The 8,607-nt window shown below is 42.5% G+C and overlaps 1 long non-coding RNA gene across 1 annotated transcript; it reads left to right on the forward strand.

Annotated features, from left to right (window-relative positions):
• The first annotated feature begins 6,093 nt into the window (after positions 1 to 6,093).
• On the forward strand, positions 6,094 to 8,022 carry LOC108534755 (uncharacterized). Its single transcript, XR_001887022.1, has 3 exons — positions 6,094 to 6,199; positions 7,451 to 7,546; positions 7,702 to 8,022. It is a non-coding gene; the product is annotated as an uncharacterized LOC108534755 (long non-coding RNA).
• Positions 8,023 to 8,607: the final 585 nt, after the last annotated feature.

Here is an 8,607-nt window from a genome sequence, read left to right on the forward strand (position 1 = left end):
AGCCAGGATGGTCTCGATCTCCTGACCTCGTGATCCGCCCGTCTCGGCCTCCCAAAGTGCTGGGATTACAGGCTTGAGCCACCGCGCCCGGCCCCAGTGAATCTTTATGGCAATTATAAGATACAATAAACTTTATCCTATTTTTTAAAAAATAAGTAAATTTTCTCTTTGTTCTTTGGAGGACTAATAAGAATATAAGTCACAAAATATCAGTCCTTACAAATAGTTAGAACTGCTTTAGAAAGACAGTCAAAAATTATATTGGGTCCAGTGGCCCCTGATGATATATCAAGTGTTAGTGAAGCCTTGTGTTGGAAAAATGGCTAGGCTCTGTCCAAACCCATTAGTCAGACATTGGCTGGTGGCCACCCCAAGAAGAGGATGCCCTTGGCTACCACTGTCTTGCTGAGTCATTGGCCAGTGTATTGGTTCACTCTCACCCTGCTAATAAAGACATACCTGAGATTGGGTAATTTATAAAGGAAAGAGATTTAATTGACACACAGTTCAGCATGGCTGGGGAGACCTCAGGAAACTTACAATCTTGGTGGAATGGGAAGCAAACATGTCCTTCTTCACATGGCGGCAGCAAGAAGTGCTGAGCAAAAGGGGGGGAACCTCATATAAAACCATCAGATCTCATGAGAACTCACTCACCATCACAAGAACAGCATGAGGGCAACAGCCCCCATGATTAAATCACCTCCCACTAAGTCCCTCCTGTGACACGTGGGGATTATGGGAACTACAATTCAAGATGACATTTGGGTGGGGACACAGCCAAACCATATCAGCCAGAGTCAGTTGCAAGAATAGGGATCAGGGAACCCTGCACGAATGAATAACCCTCGCAGCTGGCAGTGAGTCCTTTCTTGAAAGGAGATCTGAGCATATGTATGTCTGTCATCTCTGTGTCTGTCACAGCTTCTACTTAATTATTCATTCATTCACTCACTCAAAAAAAATATATGTTGAGCACCTACTACATGCAAGTCACTGTTCTTGGTACTGGGGATTCTTGGGTAAACAAAACAGAACCCCAAAAAGTGCTTAGAGCTTACATTCTAGTGTAGGCTGGGGAAGACAACGGACAAGATAAATAAATGAAAGATATAGTTGGTTACTGATAAATGTCAAAGAGAAAAAGTATGAAAGGGGAATGTTAAATATCAGAGAGATGTGAACTAGCAGAAGACTGAGGGCAGAATTTTAGATACATTCTCTTGGAAAGCCCTTACTATTCCAAAGTGGACTTGAGTAAAGACCTGAAGGAAATGAGGGAGCTAAACCCTGCAGGTATCTGAGGGAAGATCTTTCCAGGCAAAGCAAACACAAAGACCTTGAGACCTGGAGTGCTTGAGGAACTAGTGTTGAATGAGCGAGGAGGGCAAGAGAGGTAGGAGCTGATATGGGAGACACTGGAGGCCAGACCACACATGTCGTACAGCGAGAACTTGGGCTTTTGTTCTGCGCAAGATGGGAAGCCTCTAGTAAGTTTTACAGAGTTGCATGGCTTTCAGGTGGGCTCACTCTGCTGTGTTGAAAGGAGCTTGGGGCAAGGTCAAGAGCAGACAGGTAAGTTAGAAGGCTACTATAGCCAGGTGCAGTGGCTCATGCCTATAATCCCAGCACTTTGGGAGGCCAAGGCAGGCAGACCACCCAAGGCTAAGAGTTCAAGATCAGCCTGGTCAACATGGTGAAACCTCATCTCTACCAAAAATACAAAAATTAGCCGGGGATGGTGGCGCATGCCTGTAATCCCAGCTACTCGGGAGGCTGAGGCAGGAGAATCGCTTGAACCCAGGAGGCAGAGATTGCAGTGAGCCACGATCATGCCATGTACTCCAGCGTGGGCAATAGAACCAGACTCCATCTAAAAAAAAAAAAAAGAAGAAGAAGAAGGCTACTATAGTACTCCTGATCAGAGACGATGGCAACACCAAGTTTTTGGCCTAACCAGCTAGCGGATAGAGCTGTCATTAACCCAGATGGGGAAGACTGCAGAAGCTATTGAGTTGAAGAGGAGGGGACAAAATTTTAGGAGCTCATTATTGGACACGTTGAGTTTGAAATGCTGATTAAGTAACCCAAGTGTTAATGTCAAGTAGGTAGCTGCGTTTGCCAATCTGGATTTCCAGGAGAAATCTGGACTGGTGATATACATGTGGGAGTTGTCAGCATGTGGATGATATTAAACTCTACACATTGGAAAAGACCACTTAAAAACTGAAAATAGATTTAAAAAGAGAGAGAGAGGGAGAGAAGACGTGCCTACCACACAGGGTTGCTGGGTCCCTCCATCAGTATATGCAGGAAAGCCCAAGACACACATCAGGTAGGCGCTTGTTATCCACCTTAGTAAATTCAGTTTTCTATAGTATTCCATTTAAAACATTGAAATCACCTTTTCAACTATGTAGCTGGCAGAGTTAAGTATTATAGGCTTACCTCTTCAGAGTAAAATAAAACATCATAGGCATTCATAATTAATGAGGAAAGTGGGCTCTTATCTTTGAATTTTTTTAATGATAACTATGGCTACAAGATCAGAATGATGTTTTTAAAATCCTTAGGGATAGGCCAAAACTAATGGACTTAAGTAAGAGGAGCAATTCCTTTGACTGTTGAATCAGGAGGCTAAAAAGAAACATTATTATTGCGCAAAAGTCTTGCATAGAATAATCCAATGACACTTTACTAACAACCCCACCCTTATCAACAATGTGTGCTCTCCAAGCCAATCCTCATAAATTAGCAAAGTCAGGCTTTCTTTCTGCAAGAATAGTTACAATGCTCAATTTGTTCCCAAAAATTGTTAAGGGAATATGAAGCTACTCATCATTATTATTGGATTAGAAAAGAAAGAAATATTTTCTGACAAATCACTCCTGAGTATTTGAATTGTGACTAACACTGGAATCTGGCATAATAATCTTCCCAGAATTACAAAGGAAGTAGGTATGAGTTTAAGGGACCTAGAGAAATGTACGATTTGCCAACTACAGAAGTCTAGGGAGGTGAAAAAATGATTGCCAGGAAATAATAGATTGTACAGCACTAATGAATTCTAATGAAACAATAACAAATCTAATCTTACTCCATGTTTACCCAATTTTTCAAATATTCATTGGCCCAGTAGGGAGAGGTTAACTCAAAATAAATTAACCCAGAATGGGTTGGAAACGTGAAACAAGGACAGAGCCAAGTGAAATGAATGCCGTAAAAACTGTGTACATAAAGACCAAAGGAGTCCAAATCAGTACACTTTTCACTTCCATCTCTCACACCTAGATAAGCTCAACGTTTGCAGGAGCATCATGTCTTGCTCTTCCCATGTCTGCTCCTCCAGGGCTGGAGGCAGCAGCTTGGCCAGGCTGCCTGCTGGTGAAAGCAGCTTCAGCAGTAGAGGCAGATGTGGTCTGAGGGGCAGCACTGTCCGGGGCTTCCAAAGAGGAGCCGGCAGCTATGGCCTGAGTGGGAAGGCCTAGTAGTGGCTTTGGAGGTAGCTTTAGTGGGGGATTTGATAACTGCTCTGTAGGAGGTGGTTCTAGCTTCAGCAGGATCTCTGGATTCTGCGGGAGTTCTGGATTAGGTGGTGGTGCTAGTGGAGGCTTCTGCAGTATGGTGGTTGTACGGGAGGTGGTGGTGGCAACAGAGGGCTTTTTCCTGGAGGGGAAAAGCAAACCATGCAGAACCTCAGTGACGGCCTAGCCAATTACCTAGACAATGTCAGAGCCCTGGAGGAGGCCAACACAAAATCAAGGAGTGGTGTGACAAAATTTGGGCCTGGGTCTGGAGGCAGTGGATCTAGAAGAGATTGCAGTAAATACTATCCAATAATTGAAGATCCTGGGAACCAGGTGAGAAACTCAGTGACGGTACCTCTTTTGTACTTATTTATTAAATTTTAGGACAATATGAAATTGTTATTTTATTTTTTGCTCAATTGTTTCATGCAGAATGTTTCAGATACATATTTGGTAAAGAGAGAGAGAAAAGAAACAAGAAACGTTCCATGATGTCACTCTAGATTTATTTAGAATGTAATTCACACTGGACATTAGTTACTAAAAAATTTTTCTGCAAGTATATCTTGACAGTCAAAGGTAAATCAGTAGTGACAGGTTACTCATTAAAATGTTCATTAGTTTTACTGCGTCTCCTAGATCATTGCAGCCACGATTAATAATGCCAGCATGACTTCCGCAATTGACAAAGCTGGACTCGCAGCAGATGACTTCAAAATGAAGCGAGTTTGTTTCAAAATATCACTTGTTACCATGACAAAAAATAAGACTTACGTTTCTACTTTTAACATAAAATGTATATAAAGGCAATTAGATCCAAGTATCAGATAAATATATTAGTATAAAATATCTACACTGAAGGAAAAAAGGCCAATTTTAATGTGTATTTAATGACAAGAGATTCCAAAATTGGAATTTTAAAAAACTATTTCAGGCCAGGCATGGTGGCTCATGCCTGCAATCCCAGCACTTTGGGAGGCTGAGGAGGATGGATCACCTGAGGTCAGGAGGTCACCTGAGACCAGTCTGGCCAACACGGCGAAACCTCATCTCTACCAAAAATACAAAAAATTAGCCAGGCACGGTGGCAGGCACCTGTAATCCCAGCTACTTGGGAGGCTGAGGCAGGAGAATCACTTGAACCCAGGAGGTGGAGGTTGCAGTGAGCCGAGATCATGCCATTGCACTCCAGCCTGGGGGACAAAGCAAGACTCCTTTTCAAAATTAATTAATTAATTAAGAAATAAAAATGATTTCATAGTCTTTGTTTAAATATTTTGAAAGAATTTCAACTTGAGCTGGATGTCAGTAGGCAAGTCCTTTTTAAAACAAAGCTTCTCAAAGTAGTTAATCTAATTAATCTATCATATTCCAAAGATCTCCTAAGGTATGAAAATGAGCTCTGTCTATGCCAGTCGGTTGAAGCCTATGTAAATGGCCCGCAAAAGGTACTCAGTGAGCTGAATGTGACCACATGAGACCTTAAAATACAGTCCAAAAGCCTAGTAGAAGACCTGCCTTATCTCAAGAACAACCCCAAGGAGGTCGGAGAAAGAAACCCATCAAGGGACTTCCCATCACCATTCAGCAAGGTCCCCAACCTCAAAAGATTTTTGCTACTGTGACTTTTGCGTTTCCTCTCCGCCAAGAAAGGAGCACTTTGCAGAGACAGTTCAGTGGGGACGTGACTGTAGAAATGAACTCGGCCCCGGGGGCAGATCTAACCAAGCGACTGAACTGCATGAGGCAATAGTAAGAGGAACTGGCTGAGCAAAACCTTAGGGAGGCCGAGGAGTGGTTCAACAAGCAGGTAGCTCAACCCTAATCCTAACCCGAACCTTAACCTGGCAAAGTGAGAGAAGATAGAAAGCCAGGCAGAGTAATTGTAGCTTCTTTGATTTCACTGTACTTTGTTGATTTCATGCTTGCAAAGTGCACCCCTGCAGACACAGATCTCCACGAATGCTGAAGCAGTTAGCTCGGTCAAGAGTGAGATAATGGAGCTGAAACGAGTCCTCCAGTCCCTGCACCATGAACTGCAGTCTGTCTTGGCCATAGTAGGTGGGAAAGGGGGGCACTCACTCAATTTTCTTCTATAGTTTTAAAAAATAGTTTCGCAGACACTGAAGCATGCTGGCAAAACGCTGGCTTTTGTAAACAGGAATAATAGTACCTATCTCATAAGGTTGTTATGAGAATTAAATGAGTCAATATTTATAAAATACTTTGAATGGTGCCTAATAGTGAGTAGGAAGTGCTATATAGTTACAGTAGCACTCTCTGATTAATATTTGCTATCATTACTATTATTGGATATTAATTATCAAAGGTAAATCTCTATTAAATGGTTCATTTGGAGACACCCTCACCATACAAAATATATGTTTCAGAATTCATATGTTGAATACCGAGGAGTTATTCTGACAATGCTTCAATTTTCATGTGCATTTGTAGCAAAGCTCCTTAGAAGGAACCCTGGCTGACACAGAAGCTGGCTATGTGGCTCAGCTGTCAGAAATTAAGATGCATATCAGCGTCCTGGAGAAGCAGATCTGCCAGATCCAGGGCGAGACTGAATACCAGAACACAGAGTATGCACAACTGTTGGACATCAAGACACGCCTGGAGGTGGAGATCCAGACCTACCACTGCTTGCTGGGTGGAGAGGGAGGGTGAGTCACCGATACCTTGATTTTGTTGTTAAAATCATTCTTAAAAATGAAGAAATTTGATTCAGAGACTGAGATTTACAGTCTCAGCAAGTTTCAAATCAAGTACAATCTGAAAAGCTAGTAGAAAAAAGAAAAAAAAAAACACAACTGTCCATGGTATCACTCTAGATTTATTTAGAATGTAATTCACACTGGGTGTTAGTTCCTTTACAATTTTTCTGCAACTATATCTTGATAATTAAATGCAAATAATAAATTACATGTTATTCTTTAACGTGTTCATTAGTTTTTTTGTATCTCCTAGATAACTGCAGTCATTTCTGAGACAGGGTCTCACTCTGTTGCCCACGCTAGAGTGCAGTGGTGTGATTACAGCTCACTGCAGCTTTGACCTCCCAGGCCCAAATGATCCTCCTCCCACATCAGCCTCCTGAGTATGGGGACTACAAACATGAACCACCACGCCTGGCTAATTTTCTTTTTTTTTTTTTTTTTTTTTTTTTTGAGACGGAGTCTCGCTCTGTCACCAGGCTGGAGTGCAGTGGCGCAATCTCGGCTCACTACAACCTCTGCCTCCCGTGTTCAAGTGATTCTCCTGCCTTAGCCTCCCGAGTAGCTGGGACTACAGGCACCCGCCACCATGCCTGGCTAATTTTGTATTTTAGTAGAGACGGAGTTTCACCATGTTGGCCAGGATGGTCTCAATCTCTTGACCTCATGATCCACCCACTTCGGCCTCCCAAAGTGCCGGGATTACAGGCATGAGCCACTGTATCCGGTCTAATTTTTTTTACTTTTGGTAGAGACATAGTCTTACTATGTTGCCCAGGCTGTTCTCAAACTCCCAGTCTCACTTAATCCTCCTGCCTCAGCCTCCCAAAGTGCTTGGATTGCAGATATGAGCCATTCACCCAGCATGCTATTAATAATGCCCAGCTGGCATTGTTAATAATGCCAGCATTCACATACAACTTTTGTGTGGGCATATGTTTTCATTTCTACTGGGTCTATACCTTAGAGTGGAGTGGTTGGGTCATATGTCAGCCCTGTATTTAACCTTTGAGGAACTGCCAGACTATTTTCCATAGTGGTTCCACTATTTTGCATTCCTACCAGCAGTGTAGGAGGGTTCCAATTTCTTCATATCCTCACCAACACTCTTCCACTTAGAAAGAAAATATGTCTGCTTCTTTAGAGTTTTCGGCCAAAGAGAAGTAACTGATAACAACCATTTCTTTTATTTGTCAATAGTTCCGAGGCCAGAGAAGCTGCATCTAAAGGATCATTCTCTGTGGTCCAGAGGAAGAATCAGCACAGCTCAATCAAGGGGAAAAGTCGCTTTTTAAAGTAATACTTCCTGCTTACTTAGTGAGCATCCATCAGGAATAAAGTGTGCTTTCCTTACCCCCAAAAATCTGGGCTACAGTAATTCACTTTAAAGCATGACTTGTGAACCAACCTTTACATTTCCAGTTCTAAAACTCTCTCTGTTTCTCTTTTAGATTCACATAAAAGCAGAGGAACCAGGCTGGTGATGGATAATGACCAACTAATTTCATCTCAAGTCAACAATGTTTCTGATGTAAAATTCAAGAGTAAGATGCAGGCAGCTGAGTCCTGTCCCCAGGATGTAAATGATGACACCTAACAAAGGCATGGTGAAGCACTGCAACAAACCTACGGCCACAGAGCTGCAGCTACTCCTGTAATTGTTTCTCAGATTCTTTCGTCTTATTGGTTTGGTTTTTGTCTTTAAATTGCAAAATGTGTTTTCCTTCTTAATCATTCTGCGTCAGTAAACTTTCTGCCTGCTGCCAATCAACTACATGAACCTTTGTCTTTTCGTTTCACACTGACTTGTTTTATGACAGCTTTATTGAGATATAATTCCTATACCATAAAATTCACGCTTTTTTTTTTTTTTTTTTTTTTGAGATGGAGTCTCACTGTGTCGCCCAGACTAGAGTGCAGTGGCACAATCTCGGCTCACTGCAACCTCCACCTCCTAGGTTCAAGCTATTCTCCTGCCTCAGCCTCCTAAAAAGCCAGGATTACAGGAGCACACCACCACGCCCGGCTAATTGTTTTTGGTATTGTTAGAACAGACTGGGTTTCGCCATGTTGGCCAGGCTGGTCTCGAACTCCTGACCTCAAGTGATCCATCTGCCTTGGCCTCCCAAAGTGCTGAGATTACAGGCGCAAACCACCACACCCAGCCCCACTCACACATTTAAAGTGCACAATTCAATGGTTTGCAGCACATTCACTGATGGTACAATTATCACCTCAATCAACTTTAGAACATTTTTACCACCTCAAAAAGAAATCCCATATCCATGAGCAGTCAGTCCTCATTTTCCCCCAACAAACCCCCACCCCCAGCCTTAGGCAACCAGTAATGCATCTTC

Source organism: Rhinopithecus bieti, unplaced genomic scaffold (genome assembly GCF_001698545.2).
Source record: "Rhinopithecus bieti isolate Rb0 unplaced genomic scaffold, ASM169854v2 scaffold_11744, whole genome shotgun sequence".
NCBI classification, from domain to species: domain Eukaryota; kingdom Metazoa; phylum Chordata; class Mammalia; order Primates; family Cercopithecidae; genus Rhinopithecus; species Rhinopithecus bieti.